Source organism: Manacus candei, unplaced genomic scaffold (genome assembly GCF_025592945.1).
Source record: "Manacus candei isolate 608988 ecotype Guabito, Panama unplaced genomic scaffold, ASM2559294v1 h1tg000229l, whole genome shotgun sequence".
In the NCBI taxonomy this organism is placed as follows: Eukaryota; Metazoa; Chordata; class Aves; order Passeriformes; family Pipridae; genus Manacus; species Manacus candei.
The window spans coordinates 1-14,866 of NW_026138277.1; the positions used below are offsets into that span (position 1 = coordinate 1).

At 26.4% G+C, this 14,866-nt stretch overlaps 8 non-coding genes across 8 annotated transcripts; 2 read left to right on the forward strand and 6 right to left on the reverse strand.

Annotated features, from left to right (window-relative positions):
* Window positions 1-88: 88 nt before the first annotated feature.
* TRNAL-CAA (transfer RNA leucine (anticodon CAA)) lies at window positions 89-191 on the reverse strand. The gene is made up of 2 exons: window positions 154-191; window positions 89-133 (listed from the first exon to the last, which is right to left on the reverse strand). It is a non-coding gene; the product is annotated as a tRNA-Leu (tRNA).
* A 1,060-nt stretch (window positions 192-1,251) lies between these two features.
* TRNAK-CUU (transfer RNA lysine (anticodon CUU)) lies at window positions 1,252-1,324 on the reverse strand. Its single transcript has one exon. It is a non-coding gene; the product is annotated as a tRNA-Lys (tRNA).
* Window positions 1,325-1,509: 185 nt separating this feature from the next.
* On the reverse strand, window positions 1,510-1,581 carry TRNAE-CUC (transfer RNA glutamic acid (anticodon CUC)). Its single transcript has one exon. It is a non-coding gene; the product is annotated as a tRNA-Glu (tRNA).
* A 1,108-nt stretch (window positions 1,582-2,689) lies between these two features.
* Window positions 2,690-2,762, reverse strand: TRNAV-CAC (transfer RNA valine (anticodon CAC)). The gene has a single exon. It is a non-coding gene; the product is annotated as a tRNA-Val (tRNA).
* A 747-nt stretch (window positions 2,763-3,509) lies between these two features.
* On the reverse strand, window positions 3,510-3,582 carry TRNAV-CAC (transfer RNA valine (anticodon CAC)). The gene has a single exon. It is a non-coding gene; the product is annotated as a tRNA-Val (tRNA).
* A 1,133-nt stretch (window positions 3,583-4,715) lies between these two features.
* TRNAV-CAC (transfer RNA valine (anticodon CAC)) lies at window positions 4,716-4,788 on the reverse strand. Its single transcript has one exon. It is a non-coding gene; the product is annotated as a tRNA-Val (tRNA).
* Window positions 4,789-6,343: 1,555 nt separating this feature from the next.
* On the forward strand, window positions 6,344-6,416 carry TRNAK-CUU (transfer RNA lysine (anticodon CUU)). The gene has a single exon. It is a non-coding gene; the product is annotated as a tRNA-Lys (tRNA).
* A 3,600-nt stretch (window positions 6,417-10,016) lies between these two features.
* TRNAK-CUU (transfer RNA lysine (anticodon CUU)) lies at window positions 10,017-10,089 on the forward strand. Its single transcript has one exon. It is a non-coding gene; the product is annotated as a tRNA-Lys (tRNA).
* Window positions 10,090-14,866: the final 4,777 nt, after the last annotated feature.

Below are 14,866 nucleotides of genomic sequence, written 5' to 3' on the forward strand. Positions count from 1 at the left end.
CCCCCAAACAAAAAAAAAGGAAAAAAAAGGGGATTTTGGGTAGAGAAAAAGGAGGATTTTGGGTTAATAAAGGAGGGAAAAAAAGGTGTGTCAGGAGTGGGATTCGAACCCACGCCTCCAGGAGAGACCAGATCGCCCGGGGGAAGGTTTGCCCTTGAGTCTGGCGCCTTAGACCACTCGGCCATCCTGACGGTGCCGCTTTGGGGGGAAAAAGGGCCATTTAAGGCAAAAATAAAGGTTTTTTTGGGCTCTTTTTAATTGTTTTTAAAGAGAGGGTTTTTTGGCTCGTTTGGGTGGGTTTTGGGCCGTTTGTTGGCGATGAGGAGAGATGACAATTCGAAAAAAAAATTGGATTAAAAAATAAAAAATAAATTTAAATAACAATTTAAATAAAACACCCCAAAATGATATTTTTTATTTTATATTAATAATATTAAATAATATTATATGTAGTATTTTAAATATATATTAAATGTATATTTTATGTATTTTATATATTATATTAATAAATATAAGAACATTAAATTAGTATTACTTTGTATTAATAATATTAAATAATATTATATATAATATTTTAAATATATATTAAATGTATATTCTATATATTTTATATATTTTATATATTATATTATTAAAATATAAGAACATTTAATTCGTATTAGTGCGTATTAATAATATTATTTTATGTAATAGATTTAAATATATATTTAATATATTTATTTTATATTTTATATGTATTATATTATTAAAATAAAATAGTATTAAAATAATATTATTACTCTATAGCAATGATATTGAATAAGATTATTATATATAATATATTAAAATTATATTATATATATTAAATATATGTTTTATATATTATAGTATTAAAATATAATAATATTAAAATAACAGTATTACTTCATATTAATAATATTAAATAATATTATTATATATAATATATAAAAATATATTAAATAAATATATTTTATATAAAGTAACAGTGTTAGTTGATATTAAAATATACAATAATATTATTATATCGAACATCTAAAAATATATTAAATATACATATTTTATATAAAATAACAGTATTACTTCATATTAATAATATTAAATAATATTATATATAAGATATAAAAATATATTAAAGATATGTAATATATTTCATAATTCATAATTCGCTCGGACAAAGGGCTAAAATGCTTTAAAAAAAAAAGGTTAAAAAGTGCGGTTTGGGGTAAATTAGAGAGGAAAAATTTAAATTTCCGCCCAACGTGGGGCTCGAACCCACGACCCTGAGATTAAGAGTCTCATGCTCTACCGACTGAGCTAGCCGGGCAGCTGCCAAACCCGCCTAAAACCACCAAAAAACCCCCAAAAACGGGCAGAAAAATAACATTTAATTTTATTTTTGGGGTTGGAATCGGTTGGTCTCAGAAGGGAACCACGGGACGGAAAAAATCGGGGGGTTTTTGGAGCTAAAAATTCAAATTATTGGTGGTTTTAACAAGGAAAAACTCGAACTTCCCTGACCGGGAATCGAACCCGGGCCGCGGCGGTGAGAGCGCCGAATCCTGACCACTAGACCACCAGGGAACTTAGATTTTTGATAATTTTAACCAATCCCAGTCTTTTTTTACCCAAAATTAACCTTGGTATTTTCGGGATTAAAAAGGGATTAAAAATTAAAAATAGGGTTGGGAAAAAAAAATCGATTTTTCCCCCTTTTTTTCCCTTAAAAAATGGAGCGAAAATTTAATTAATTCCTTAATTCGGTGTTAAAAAAGTGGAAAAAGGAAGAAAATGACCCAAAAAAAGGGGGGGAAAAGGGGAGAAAATGACCCCAAAAAAATCACTATAAAAAGGGTTGAAAAGGGAAGAAAATGACCCCAAAAAATCACTATAAAAAGGGTGGAAAAGGGGGGAAAATGACCCCAAAAAATCACTATAAAAAGGGTGGAAAAGGGAAAAAAAGACCCAAAAAAAGGGGGGAAAATGGGAGAAAATGACCCCAAAAAAATCACTATAAAAAGGGTGGAAAAGGGGAGAAAATGACCCAAAAAAATCAGTATAAAAAGGGTGGAAAAGGGAGAAAATGACCCCAAAAAAATCAAAATAAAAAGGGTGGAAAAGGGGAAAAAATGAGCCAAAAAAATCAGTATAAAAAGGGTGGAAAAGGGGAAAAAATGACCAAAAAAATCACTATAAAAACGGGGGAAAAGGGGAGAAAATGACCTCAAAAAAATCACTATTAAAAGGGTGGAAAAGGGGAGAAAATGACCCAAAAAAGGGGAAAAAGGGGAGAAAATGACCCCAAAAAAATCCCTATAAAAAGGGTGGAAAAGGGGAGAAAATGACCAAAAAAAATCCCAATAAAAAGGGGGGAAAAGGGAAGAAAATGACCCAAAAAACGGGTGAAAAATGGGAGAAAATGACCCCAAAAAAATCACTATAAAAAGGGTGGAAAAGGGGAGAAAATGACCCAAAAAATCAAAATAAAAAGAGTGGAAAAGGGAGAAAACGACCCCAAAAAAATCAGTATAAAAAGGGTGGAAAAGGGAAAAAAAGACCCAAAAAAAGGGGGAAAAAGGGGAGAAAATAAGCCAAAAAAATCACTATAAAAAGGGTGGAAAGGGGAGAAAATAAGCCAAAAAAATCTCTATAAAAAGGGTGGAAAAAAGGAAAAAATGACCCAAAAATTGAGTGTTTCTGCCTGGTTTCGAACCAGGGACCTTTCGCGTGTGAGGCGAACGTGATAACCACTACACTACAGAAACCTGGAAATTTGGGTCCGGGGGGTCCAAATTTGGGGGAATTCGCCCTAAAAAATTAATTAAAATTAAAAATAATTTAATTTGATTTATAAATTCTTCGTTAATTTAATTTCTTTAATTATTTTATGCAAAAAAAATTTAATTTATTAATAAAAAGTTAATTTTAAAAATGAATTTAATTTAATTTAATTTAAAAAATAATGATTTATTTCGTGTGTTTAATTATTGGAAATTAATTTATTAATAATACTAAGTAATATTAATTACATGTCCTTATATTTTAATAATATATTTAATAATAAAAAATTTAAAAATTCAAATGAATTAAATTCAATTTAATTTAAAAATTGATGATTTATTTCGTGTGTTGAATTATTTAATTATTCGAAGTTAATTTAATAATAAAAAATTAAAAATTCAAATGAATTAAATTTAATTTAATTTAAAAATTAATGAATTTTTTTATGTTTTTTTATTACTTGATTGATCAAAATGAATTTATGAATAAAATAATTAAATTTTCAAATTATTTACATTCAATTCGCAAATCACTTATTGAATGTATTTAATAATTATTTCCTTAATAAAAAATTAATTTAATCACAAAATAATTAAAATTTGACATTAAAAATCCTTCCTGAGGGAGGAAACGCCCCTTAAAAAAAACCCAAATTTTTAATTTAAATAATTAAAAAAAAATTTAAAAAATTTTAAAAATTAAAAAATGGAGGAATGGACCCAAAATTTCAATGTTTCTGCCCGGTTTCGAACCGGGGACCTTTCGCGTGTGAGGCGAACGTGATAACCACTACACTACAGAAACCTCGATTTTTGGGGTTTGAACCTTACCTGGAACACCAAAAACCCCAAATCCCACCCCAAAAACCCCCAGGGAAAGGCGATTTTCACCGCCCGGAGCTCCCTTCGAATTAATTAATAATATTCATTTAAAAATGTGATAATAATTATATTTATAATATAAGAATAATACAATGATATTATCATATTATAATAATTATAATGATATATAATAATTATATATAATAAATATAAAATATATATTATATATAATTCCATATAATAATTATATATAACAATTATAATAATAATATAATATAATAATGGTACAATAATAACTAATAAATAAAAAACTTATTATTAGTTCTTATTTTACTATATAGTAAAATATATTTTCATTATAATTTATTAATTTTAATAATTTTTATTAATTTTTATTAATTTTTATTATTACATGACGTTACTATTTTAATTCATTATTAACATTATGTACAATATTTATTTATTTATTATTTAGTAATAACTATTGGTTTATGTATTATTAAGTATTATTTTACTATACACTGTTACATTATGTTTTATTAGATAATTATTTATTATTTTATCAATAATATTAATTATTAATACTATTATTAACTCTGTTTTTTTCTATTAATTATTAATTATTATTTTACTTTATACCATGGTATTTTATTTTAATTATTAATTATTTATTGACTTAGTTGTAGTATTAATTATTAATATTTTAAATAATTCTATTTTTATTTAATAATATTTCATTATACACTATTATACCTTATATTCATTCTTAATTATTTATTAATATTTTTAAATCATCAATATAATAATAATAATAATAATAATAATAATAATAATAATAATAATAATAATAATAATAATAATTTAATTTCTTTGTCATATTTTTATTTTTTTAAAATAAATTTAATTTAAAAAAACATAATTTTAATTTAAAAAAATTTTAATTTTAATTTAAAAAAATTATTTTTAATTTTTTCCCTTTCTCGCTCTTTATTATTCCCCGGTGACTTTTAATTCCCTTCGTCCCTCTTAATTAATTCACTTTATTTGGCCCCTTCTCCAGGGCGGAAATGGGTAAAAAACGGAGGGAAATGGTTAAAAAAATACTCCAAAATTCAATGTTTCTGCCCGGTTTCGAACCGGGGACCTTTCGCGTGTGAGGCGAACGTGATAACCACTACACTACAGAAACCTGGGGATTGGGGGCCAAATTAAATGAAAATTAATTTAATTTATAAATTCTTCGTCCATTTAATTTATTGAATTTTATTTTTATATTAATTAATTTTTATCTTTATTAATATTCTTAATTTTATTTCATATTAATTTTATTCCAATTTTTATTTTTCTTCATATTTGAATTTTATTAAAGTTTTTAGTTCTACTTTTATTTTTAGTTCAATTTCCATTTTTATTTTTATCTTATTTTTATTTTTTATATTTATTTCCATTTTTATTTTTATTTTTTATTTTTTTTATTTTTACTTTTATTTCTCCTTTTATTATTTTTAATTTTTTTATTTCTATTTTCAATTTCATTTTTATTTTTATTTTTATTTTTATTTTAAAATTTTTTTATTTTTACTTTTATTTCTCTTTTTATTATTTTTAATTTTTTTTTTCTATTTTCAATTTTATTTTTCTATTTATTTTTATTTTTTAAATTTTTTTATTTTTACTTTCATTCCTCTTTTTATTATTTTTAATTTTTTTATTTCTAGTTTCAATTTTATTTTTATATTTATTTTTATTTTTAAAATTTTTTAATTTTACTTTTATTCCTGTTTTTATTATTTTTAATTTTTAATTTTTATTTCTATTTTCAATTTTATTTTTCTATTTATTTTTATTTTTTAAATTTTTTTATTTTTACTTTCATTCCTCTTTTTATTATTTTTAATTTTTTTATTTCTAGTTTCAATTTTCTTTTTCTATTTATTTTTATTTTTTAAATTTTTTTATTTTTACTTTCATTCCTCTTTTTATTATTTTTAATTTTTTTATTTCTAGTTTCAATTTTATTTTTATATTTATTTTTATTTTTAAAATTTTTTAATTTTACTTTTATTCCTGTTTTTATTATTTTTAATTTTTAATTTTTATTTCTATTTTCAATTTTATTTTTCTATTTATTTTTATTTTTTAAATTTTTTTATTTTTACTTTCATTCCTCTTTTTATTATTTTTAATTTTTTTATTTCTAGTTTCAATTTTCTTTTTCTATTTATTTTTATTTTTTAAATTTTTTTATTTTTACTTTCATTCCTCTTTTTATTATTTTTAATTTTTTTATTTCTAGTTTCAATTTTATTTTTATATTTATTTTTATTTTTAAAAATTTTAATTTTACTTTTATTCCTGTTTTTATTATTTTTAATTTTTAATTTTTATTTCTATTTTCAATTTTATTTTTATATTTATTTTTATTTTTATTTTTAAAATTTTTTTATTTTTACTTTTATTTCTCTTTTTATTATTTTTAATTTTTTTATTTCTAGTTTCAATTTTATTTTTCTATTTATTTTTATTTTTAAAATTTTTTATTTTTACTTTAATGTCTATTTTTATTATTTTTATTATTTTTATTTTTATTATTTTTATTATTTTTATTTTTTTTTTCAATTCCATTTTTATCTTTATTTTTATTTTTCCCCTTCCTTTAAAAAAGTCGCTTTTCCAGACTGAAAATGAGATTAAAGTCCAGAATCCTGGAATAAAAGGAGAATAAAATGACATTTTCTTCACGAGCCCGGCTAGCTCAGTCGGTAGAGCATGAGACTCTTAATCTCAGGGTCGTGGGTTCGAGCCCCACGTTGGGCGAAATTTTGATTTTTTCCCCCTCTATTTTATCCAAATCTGCCCTTTTTTACCCTTTATTTAACCATTTTTACATATTATATACAAAATTTAATATTATTTAATATTATTTATTATTATTTAATATTATTTAAGATTGTTAATCAGTATTATTTAATATTATTTAATATTATTTAATATTATTAATCAGTATTATTTAATATTATTTAATATTATTTAATATTATTTATTATTATTAATCAGTATTATTCAATATTATTTAATATTATTTAATATTATTTAATATTATTAATCAGTTTTATTTAATATTATTTAATATTATTTAACATTATTTAATATTATTTAATATTATTGATCAGTATTTTGTACAATTTATATAAAAATATTTATATATTTTTAGATTTATATATTTATATAAAAATTTTATATAAAAATATTTATATATTTTAATAATATGATATATAAAATATATAAAATATACATTTATTATATAAATAAAATATTATCTATAATATTTAATATTATTAATACAGAGTAATATTAATTAAATAATCTCATATTTTAATAATATAATAAATTAAATTTTTAAAATACATGTTTAATATATATAATATTATATATAGTATTATTTAATATTATTAATACAGAGTAATATTAATTAAATATTCTTATATTTTAGTAATACTATATATAAAATAAATAAAATACACATTGAATATATCTTTAAAATATTATCTATAATATTTAGTATTATTAATACTAAGTAACATTATTAAATATTCTTATATTTTAATAATATAACACATATAAAATATATAAAATCTACATTTCATATATAGAAAATATTACGTATAATATAATTTAATATTATTAATACAGAGTAATAATAATTATTCTTATATTTTTGTAATATAATATATAAAATATATAAAATGTTCATTTAATATATATTTAAAATATTATATATAATATTATTTAATATTAATAATACAAAGTAATATTATTAAATATTCTTATATTTTAATAATATATAAAATATTTCAAATGTACATTTAATACCTATCTAAAATACTATCTATAATATTATTTAATATTATTAATACAGAGTAATATTATTCAATATTCTTACATTTTAATAATATAATACATAAAAGATATAAAATACACATTTAATATATATTTAAAATATTATCTCTAATATTATTGAATTTTATTACTGTAAAAATACTTTTATTTTCTATTGTTGTGTCGCTGTTTATCCAGGTGTGTCCCTGTTTTCCCAGGTGTTTTCCCAGCTCATTGTTCCCCGGGAACAATTAATTAATCATTAATTAATCATTAATTTCTAATGAATTGGTCCCGTTTCTCCCGGGTCGTTTCGCTCCCGGCTCAGCCCGAGTTGATTTTTTGGGGGAATAAAAAGGGGTCGAAGGTTTTTCAGACCCCGAGAGGAACCAGAGCCCGGTAAGAGATTTTTATTATATTTTATATTTTATATTTTATATTTTATATTTTATATTTTATATTTTATATTTAATATTTATATTTTCTATTTTATATTTTATTTTTTTATTTTATATTTTATTTTTATATTTTATATTTTATATTTTATATTTTATTTTTATATTTTATATTTTATATTTTATATTTTATATTTTATATTTTAGATTTCATATTTTATATTTTATATTTTATATTTTATATTTTATATTTTAGATTTCATATTTTATATTTTATATTTTATATTTTATATTTTATATTTTATATTTGTATTTTATATTTTATATTTCATATTTATATTTTATATTTTATATTTCATATTTATATTTTATATTTTATATTTTATATTTATATTTTATATTTTATATTTTATATTTATATTTTATATTTTATATTTTATATTTTATATTTTATATTTTATATTTTATATTTATATTTTATATTTTATTTTTTATATTTTATATTTTATATTTTATATTTTATATTTTATATATTAATAGCATAATTTTATATATTTATAAATTTTATATATTTATATTTTTAATATTTTATATATTTTATATTTCTTTAATATTTTATATATTTATAGATTTTATATATTTCTAAATTTTATATATATTTATAATTTTATATATTTATAAAGATATTTTTAGAGTTATTTTTCTTATTTTTTCTTGTATTTTTTAGGTATTAAAAAAAATATTTTCTATCTTAATATGATTTTAGGCCTGTGCGCTTTTATAAAATAGAAATAAAATATAAATATATAATAATATGTATTATATAAGATTTTATATAATATCAATAAAAATATATAAATATATAAAAATATGTATTATATAATATTTTATATAATATGAATAAAAATATTATTTTTATTATTATTTTATTATTATTTTTTATATATGTTTTATAAATAAAACATATATATTATAATATATATAATATATATTATATATTTTTATAATTTTTATATTCTGTATAACATCTATAATTTATATATATTTTTCTAAAATTTTATATATTATCTATAATATTCATATTTTATTTTTTATATTATATGTATTTTTATATATTATATATATCATATCTATACTTTATATATATTTATATATTATATGTATTTTTTATATTATATGTATTTTTAAATATATGTATTTTCTATATATTTTATATATATTTTACATATTTTATATATATTCCATATAATACATAGTATATATATATAGTATGTTGTATATATTAAATTATAAAAATATATGTGAAATAATATATATTTATATTTAAGTTTAATAAAAAATTTAATTTATTAAATTTAATTTAATTAATTTAATTTATTTAGTTACATATATTTAATTTATTAATTTATTTACTTACATTTATTTAATATATTAATTTATTTAACTAGCTATCTTTAATTTATAATAATAAATAAAAAATAAATAATAAATAATAAATAATAAATATTAATAAAAACAATAATGTTAAACTTATAGTAATTACATTTATTTAATTTATTAAATCACATTTTTCACAGGATCAAACATTTTAACAGAAAACCTTCTTTTTCTGCTCGTTTTTCCACCCAACCCTATTTCTTTATGCTCTCTCTCTCTAATTTAGATTACTATATATAGATTATTACATGTATATATTTACATATATTTAATATATATTTTATATATACTACATAAAATATTATCATATTTTATATTTATTTATTTTTATTTTTATTTATTTAATTTTATTTAGATTTATATTTTATTTTTATTTTATATTTAGAATTAGATTTAGATTATATTTATATTTATATTTATATTTATATTTATATTTATATTTATATTTATATTTATATTTATTTTTATTTTTATATTTATATTTATTTTTATTTTTATTTTTATTTTTATTTTTATTTATTTATTTATTTATTTATTTATTTTTATATTTTTATTTATATTTCTACTTTCAGCTCCACAACTCGTGAAATATTCAGAAAAAAAACCTCAACTTTCCAGGTAATTCCAGATTTAAACCAAAGCAGCACCAAATTTGTATTTTTGGGGTAAAGAAGGGCAGAAAAAGTGGAATTTTGGGTTTTCGGGAGCCCGGCTAGCTCAGTCGGTAGAGCATGAGACTCTTAATCTCAGGGTCGTGGGTTCGAGCCCCACGTTGGGCGAGAGGAAACATTTTCCAATTTTTTCCCCCAAAATCTGATTTTTTTCCCCAAAAAATCTGAATTTTTTTTGTGCTTTTTTCCCTTCAAAATCTGATTTTTCCCCCTTTTTTTCCCCCCAAAATCTGATTTTTTTTGGTGCTTTTTTCCCTCAAAATCTGATTTTTTTTCCCCCCAAAATCTGATCCTTTTTTTCCCCCAAATCTGATTTTTTTTCCCCCCAAAATCCGATTTTTTTGTGCTTTTTTCCCCCAAAATCTGATCCTTTTTTCCCCAAAAATCTGATCCTTTTTTCCCCCAAAAATCTGATCCTTTTTTCCCCCAAAAATCTGATTTTTCCCCCTTTTTTTCCCCCCAAAATCTGATTTTTTTTGTGCTTTTTTTCCCCTCAAAATCTGATTTTTTTTCCCCCAAAATCTGATTTTTTTGGGTTTTTTTTCCCCAAAATCTGATCCTTTTTTCCCCCAAAATCTGATTTTTTTCCTCTTTTTTCCCCAAAAAATCTGATTTTTTTTGCATTTTTTTCCCCTCAAAATCTGATTTTTTTCCCTTTTTTCCCCCCAAATCTGATCCTTTTTTGCCCTTTTTTTCCCCAAAAAATCTGATTTTTTTTTGCCTTTTTTCCCCCAAAATTCTGCCCCTTTTTTGCCCTTTTTCCCCCCAACTCTGCCCCTTTTCCAGGCCCGGACCTGCCCCACGATGAAGCTGCTCCTGCTGGGCTTGGCCTTGGCCTTGAGTGTCCAACTCGGTGAGAGTTTATTTATTTAAATTATTTAATTTTATTTATTTATTTTATTACATTTATTTTATTTAATTTATTAATTTATTTAATTATATTTGTTTTATATTTTTTATTTATTTATTTATTTGCATTGATTTTATTTATTTATTTATCGCATTTATTTATTTTTTTATTTATTTAAAGAAATGCATTTGATTTATTAATTTATTTAATTTATTGAACTAAATTAAATTTAATTACATTTATTTCATTTATTTAATTACATTTATTTATATAATTACATTTATTTCATTTATTTAATTACATTTATTTATTTAATTACATTTATTTCATTTATTTAATTACATTTATTTATTTAATTCCATTTATTTCTTTAATTCCATTTATTTATTTAATTTCATTTATTTATTTAATTACATTTATTTATTTAATTACATTAATTTCATTTATTTAATTCCATTTATTTCTTTAATTCCATTTATTTCATTTATTTTTTAATTCCATTTATTTCTTTAATTCCATTTATTTATTTAATTCCATTTATTTATTTATTTATTTATTTAATCACATTAATTTATTTAATTCCATTTATTTCATTTCTTTAATTCCATTTATTTAATTAATTCCATTTATTTATTTAATCCCATTTATTTATTTAATTCCATTTATTTCCTTTATTTAATTCCATTTATTTCTTTAATTCCACTTATTTAATTAATTCCATTTATTTATTTAATTCCATTTATTTCATTTCTTTATTCCATTGATTTATTTAATTCCATTGATTTATTTAATTCCATTTATTTCATTTATTTAATTACATTTATGTCATTTATTTAATTCCCTTTATTTCCTTTATTTAATTCTCTTTATTTCCTTTATTTAATTCCATTTCTTTAATCCCGTTTCTGTCTTTGCCTCCCTTTCTCCCCCAGCGCATCCCCTGCGCTGCCTCGTGTGCGGGTACAAACTCCCCGTCCTGGGCTGCGTGCGCGGGGCCAACGCCACGAGCTGCGAGCGCCGCGAGCGCTGCGCGCTCATCAGGACCTCCCTGGGTGAGCCCTTTCCCCCAAAATATCGCCATTTTAGCCCTTTTTCCCTAAAAAAAATCTGATTTTTTTTCTCCAAAAAAATCTGAATTTTTTTGCCCTTTTTTCCCCAAAAAATCTGATTTTTCTGCCCTTTTTTGCCCCAAAAAGTCTGATTTTTTGCTCTTTTTTCCCTTAAAATCTGATCCTTTTTTCCCCAAAAAAATCTGATTTTTTTGCCCTTTTTCCCCAAAAAAATCTGATTTTTCTGCTCTTTTTTCCCTCCAAATCTGATCCTTTTTTTCCCCAAAAAATCTGATTTTTCTACCCTTTTTTCCCCCAAAAAAATCTGATTTTTCTGCCCTTTTTTCCCCCAAAAAAATCTGATTTTTCTGCCCTTTTTTCCCCCCAAAAATCTGATTTTTTTGCCCCTGATTTGGGTTTTTTTTGGTGCCTTTCCCCCCTTTTTCTGCAGGGGGGGTGACCCTTTACTACCAGCAGGGCTGCACCGCCGCCCTCAACTGCGGCCGGGAGCGCGCGGCCGACGCCGAGTCCCGCCTGAGCTCCCGCTACTCCTGCTGCGAGACCGACCTGTGCAACCAGGAGTGGGATGAGGATCCCAAGGATTGATCCCTCATCCTGGTCCTGACCCACTCCGGCCATTCCAGCCCTTCCCAAATCCCTGTGCAACCAGGAGTGGGATGAGGATCCTACAAATTGACCCTCTACTCGATCCCGACCCGCCCTGGTCATTCCAGCCCTTCCCAAATCCCTGTGCAACCAGGAATGGGATGAAGATCCCAAGGATTGACCCTCTACTCGATCCCGACCTGTCCCGGCCATTCCAGCCCTTCCCAAATCCCTGTGCAACCAGGAGTGGGATGAGGATCCCAAGGATTGACCCTCTACTCGATCCCAACCCATCCTGGTCATTCCAGCCCTTCCCAAATCCCTGTGCAACCAGGAGTGGGATGAGGATCCTACAAATTGACCCCCTGCTCCATCCCAACCCGGTCATTCCAGCCCTTCCCAAACCCCTGTGCAGCAAGGAGTGGGATGAAGATCCCAAGGATTGACCCTCTACTTGATCCCGACCCGTCCCGGCCATTCCAGCCCTTCCCAAATCCCTGTGCAACCAGGAGTGGGATGAAGATCCCAAGGATTGACCCTCTACTCGATCCCAAACCAGCCATTCCAGCCCTTCCCAAATCCCTGTGCAACCAGGAGTGGGATGAGGATCCTACAAATTGACTCCCTGCTCCATCCCAACCCGGTCATTCCAGCCCTTCCCAAACCCCTGTGCAGCAAGGAGTGGGATGAAGATCCCAAGGATTGACCCTCTACTTGATCCCGACCCGTCCCGACCATTCCAGTCCTTCCCAAATCCCTGTGCAACCAGGAGTGGGATGAAGATCCCAAGGATTGACCCTCTACTCGATCCCAAACCAGCCATTCCAGCCCTTCCCAAATCCCTGTGCAACCAGGAGTGGGATGAGGATCCCACAAATTGACCCCCTGCTCGATCCCAACCCCCTCCGGCCATTCCAGCCCTTCCCAATTAAATCCTGGCCACTCCTCACCCTCATTTAGGACGGGGGTGGGATTTAGGACGGGGATGGGATTTGGGATTTAGGACGGGGGTGAGATTTAGGATGGGGATGGGATTTAGGACGGGGTGAGATTTAGGACGGGGTGGGATTTAGGACGGGGGTGGGATTTAGGACGGGGTGGGATTTAGGACGGGGGTGGGATTTAGGATGGGGTGGGATTTAGGAGGGGGGGGGATTTAGGACGGGGTGGGATTTGGGATTTAGGATTGGGTGGGATTTAGGAGGGGGGGGGGGGATTTAGGACGGGGTGGGATTTGGGATTTAGGATGGGGTGGGATTTAGGACGGGATGAGACCTTCCCCGCGCTCCCAGATTTAATCCCGGCTCTCCCAAATAAACCTGGCTCTGCTCCGGCAGCCGCCTCGGGCTCGTGTCCTTTTAAATCCCTGGGGAATGAGGAGTGGGATGAAGATCCAAATCTGATCCTTTTTTGTCCCTTTTTTCCCCCAAATCTGACCCTTTTTTGCCCTTTTTTCCCCCCCAAATCTGACCCTTTTTTGCCCTTTTTCCCCTCCAAATCTGACCCTTTTTTGCCCTTTTTTCCCCCCAAATCTGACCCTTTTTTGTCCTTTTCCCCCCCAAATCTGATGCTTTTTCCCCCCAAATCTGACCCTTTTTTTGCCCATTTTTCCCCCAAATCTGACCCTTTTTTGCCCTTTTTTCCCCCAAATCTGACCCTTTTTTGCCCTTTTTCCCCCCAAATCTGATCCTTTTTTGCCCTTTTTTTCCCCCAAATCTGATCCTTTTTTGCCCTTTTTTCCCCCGAATCTGATCCTTTTTTATCCTTTTTCCCCCCCAATCTGATCCTTTTTTGCCCTTTTTCCCCCCCCAAATCTGACCCCTTTTTGTCCCTTTTTCCCCCCCAAACCTGATCCCTTTTTGTCCCTTTTTTCCCCAAATCTGACCCTTTTTTGCCCTTTTTTCCCCCCAAATCTGATCCTTTTTTACCCTTTTTCCCCCCAAATCTGATCCTTTTTTGTCCCTTTTTTCCCCCAAAAATCTGACCCTTTTTTACCCTTTTTTCCCCCAAATCTGACCCTTTTTTGCCCTCTCCCCCCCCCGAATCTGCTCCCCGGGGGGAAGGAAACAGGTGGAGGAGGGCGCTGGAAACTCGATCCCGGCGCCGGGCAGGGAAAAAAAAGGGATTTTGGCAGCGGGGAGAGGGAGGAGATCCAGGGGGGGGAGGAGGAGGAGGAGGAGGAGGATGAAGAGGGCAGGAGGAGGAGGAGGAGGGAAGGAGGAAGAAGAGGAGGAGGAGGAGGAGGAGGAGGGAAGGAGGAGGATGAAGAGGGGAGAAGGAGGAGGAGGAGGGCAGGAGGAGGAAGAAGAGGAGGAAGGCAGGAGGAGGGCAGGAGGAGGAGGATGAGGATGAGGAGGAGGAGGAGGAAGGCAGGAGGAGG